The 3576-nt window shown below is 50.0% G+C and overlaps 1 long non-coding RNA gene across 1 annotated transcript; it reads left to right on the top strand.

The window, feature by feature from the left end:
- The first annotated feature begins 50 nt into the window (after positions 1–50).
- LOC122383749 lies at positions 51–2284 on the top strand. The gene is made up of 2 exons (XR_006256884.1): positions 51–496; positions 680–2284. It is a non-coding gene; the product is annotated as an uncharacterized LOC122383749 (long non-coding RNA).
- The last annotated feature ends 1292 nt before the right edge of the window (positions 2285–3576 follow it).

The following is a 3576-nucleotide window of genomic DNA, read 5'->3' as shown; positions in this document are numbered from 1 at the left end:
CGTTTACTGCGGTCGTGTTCAGTGGAAACTGGAAGACATCAAGGGGAGTATAAGTTCGGTTTTATATCGTTGTTATATTGATTGACGAGGATGTTTTTCCTTTCGGGTTTTTTATGTTTATTTTTACTGGTTTGTTGTTTGTTAGTTGTTTGTTTTTATTTTCGGCATGAGGTTTGGTTATTTTTGTGCTTATGTTGTGCTATCGAGGTAAGAAAGGGGTCGATGAGCAATGGGTCGGCAAATGCCTGGTATTATAGGTTCTTTGAAGGTTGGATAAAAGAATGAAACATGGACTGCTAATTTGCTTGGTGGTGTTTTTCAGATTTTGGGAGATTGGGTGTAGGTTCTTGCTATGTGTAACATAGCTGAAACTGTTTTTTTTTTCTTCTTCCCTGGAACGGAACGCCGGACTTTACCATCCTACACTCAGTGTGAGTGAAATCAGCTCATGCTTCTCGGTGTAGCAGCTCAGAGTGCACGGCCTGGCCGGCGTGGGGTTTTTGGTGGCCACGTGGTGTTGGCCGGTGGTTGGAGTTGGCAGAATTGCCGTTTTGTGGTGCCTGGTGTTGGTTGAACTGTGGTTCCCATACAGGTGAACGGTTACTGGCGTAAGGTGTGCCAGGTGGGTGTACCCCGTGGAGGTACGCCCAGGTGGGCCAGGTGGGCCTGGCCGGCGTAGGGTTTGGTGGCCACGTGGTGTTGGCCGGTGGTTGTGCAGAGAGTTGGTAGAATTGCCGTTTGGTGGTGCCTGGTATTGGTTGAACTGTGGTTCCCATACAGGTGAACGGTTACTGGCGTAAGGTGTGCCAGGTGGGCGTACCCCGTGGAGAATGAGCTGCTGGTGATGTTGGCTCTGTCCGAGCGTGTCCGAGCGGGGTTTTCATTAGTGGGTTAGGGATTGTTGATAAGGGTACCAACTACCAGGTGAGACTTGAGAGGGTAAATGGAGTTCATGCTAATGATACCCAATGCAATGGTATTGGTCTAAAATGGTATTGTTACCTGGTTAGGTTGGAGTGAAAGGTTAAGTGGGTGATATAGGTACGGAGGTGCAGAGGTGATAGTGGAAACCACTTGTGTGGTAAGTCTCGGGAGTCGGGACTAGGATATTTTAGATTAGATGGGAAATTATGTTAGGTAGTTTGGATGCACTGGCGATAATATAGTAAGTTACAGGATAGTACCCAAAGGAAGTTTTCACCCTCATATTTAAAGACTGCATTAGGTATGCCATTTTCTATAACGATGCAGTTTTATGGTAGCCCGTGATTGTTTTGCTCTCACTCTACATTGAGGTGCGAGTTAACTGTTTTCAGTTTTTTTTTATGGTAGTGGCGTTTGTGAATCGTTTTTTTTTTTGCCAGAGTAAGGTGCCTTTTTGTCGTGGTCAATAAATAGAGCATTGCCTAGGCATGCATAAGCGACATCAATCATCATGGTAATGTTGGTATGCAATATGCATATCCTGCCGATGTGTCATCGCGCGCATTGTCAGATAAATGGCTCCAGTATGTATAATCCCTCCCGATACCCTCCTTTGATACGAGCTTTCGGCTAAAAATGGTTATGTGACACAATCCGTTTTTTTCTTCCATGGCTTGGTGGGTGGTTGGCATCCGACTCTGAACGGCGACGGATCGGCACACTCGGCGGGGCCGGCCCGCTGGGCCAGAGTCTTCTTTGGCCGCTGGAGGATTTCTTCACAGCTCCCGCGTCAGCTGAGGGAGTTCCGACCCCTCCCAGCTCATCTAGCTCCAGTGGTGCTGCCCGTGCTGCCTAGCAGGTCTTACGGGACATCGTCAGGTATAGGCCAAGGTGGCCGGGGTTTTGAAAGGTACGTTGTTCCATGTATGCCGGGCCCGGTACATATCTGTTAATGGAGGTTCTAGGGGGACCCGATAGGGTAGATAGTGAACGCTTGGGCATGGGCGATATCGGCATTTTTGTGGGGATATTTGGTTCCACCAATAGGAACATGAGGGGCAATGCTGGTGGAAAGTAAGATAGTAATAAAATTCTGATAAAATCGTTACGAGGCCTGAAGGTATTAAAAAAAAAAAATGAAATCTAGTCAACTCTAAGTTCAACGTGTTTTCAACCTTGGTTTGCTGCTGCTGCTGAGGCTTGTTAAATCGTCTATAACTATATTCAAAGCAGTCTGTTTCTTTGATTTTTTTTTTCTACTTGTCGCTATAGGATATGGGATGACCTTTCTCCTGCAATCAGCAAATGAACAATACAGGTCAGGTGCTATCAATAATAGGTAAAAAGGATTTAGTCAGTATACGTTGTTAGGACTGGGGTACCCCTCGGTGTCCCTAAATTGTATTTTGGCTGGGGTGTCTGAGGAAAATTCCTGGGGGCCCGGGAACGATTTTCAAGTTGGGGGGGGGGGGGGGGGGAGGCGAGCCTAAAATACCTGACTTGATGCATATGAAACAGTGGCGTAGCTAGGGGTCTAAGGGAACACGCACTCCCCCCCCCCAATCGGGTTCACAGGGACCCTCGGGTCCGGGGGGCCCTGCGGCACCATTTGATCTGAGGCTTAACGATGGCCATATTTCGACTCGGGAGGGCCCCATTCGGCTCGTTAGAGCACCGCATGGGCCCTAAATTGCCACACTAAGATCTCCTTAAGGCCCCACTCCGGCCTCTGAGTCATGGTCCCACAATTATTTTTCTGAGGGCCCAATAACGGCAACTGTGGGGGCCCTCATCGGCGCTTATGAGGACCCACACCGGTGTCTCTGAGGGTTTCACGCCTCCAACTCTGAGTGCCTACACCAGTGCCTATTAAAGCCCTATATCGGCGGCTCTGAGAGTGAGGACTCGAATCCCTACCAAACACCTGCGCAGTGCGCATCTAGGGACCACCCACTAGTGACTTCTGAGGGCCCCACACCGGTGACAGGGGCCTCTTGCCGGTCACTGAGAACCCCCTGCCGGCTTGTAGAGGGTTCGCGTCAGCAGCTCAGGTCCCACACCAGTCTGTAACTGCTCCACACCAGCGTCTATGAGGGCCCACAGCAACGCCTGTAGGACCCTCACCGGCGCCTCTGAGAGAGTCACACTGGTGCCTCTCAGCGCCCGCACCGGCACCTGCATGACAGTCCCACACCGGTGCCTCTACGGGCCCCTTACCGGCGGCTCTAAGGGCCCTACGCCGGTGATTCTGAGGATGCTACCGATAACCGGAGGCGCCATACAGGCCCAAGGTGTCGCTGAGCTTTAATCCCTACCGGCCTTCCGTGGGCGCCACGTCAGTGCACTCATTGCCCCACACCCCTCCCTCACACCCGGAGCGGGTAAACTGTGTTATACCTATAGCAACGATTTTACCACCGTTGTACGTTATGTATTTCTCAGGGTTGGCTCAAAATGGTCCAGTATATGTATGTAAAAGCTGACCTGCCAAACTACCAATCAATCAGGCCCAAACCAGTGGGATGACAATAGCAGATATCAAATCGATACTGTATCGGCAGAAACCATTCAGATGGCAAGGAAAGGCCGTGTCCTGATAAGATATATAAAGGAAACAAGAAGGAAAGAAGTCCGGAAAAGGGAGGAAAGGTC

Source organism: Amphibalanus amphitrite, unplaced genomic scaffold, assembly GCF_019059575.1.
Source record: "Amphibalanus amphitrite isolate SeventyFive unplaced genomic scaffold, NRLGWU_Aamphi_draft 000172F_arrow, whole genome shotgun sequence".
Lineage (NCBI taxonomy): Eukaryota > Metazoa > Arthropoda > Thecostraca > Balanomorpha > Balanidae > Amphibalanus > Amphibalanus amphitrite.
Note: the sequence above shows the minus strand (reverse complement) of the source record. Positions and strands in the feature narration are given on the sequence as shown.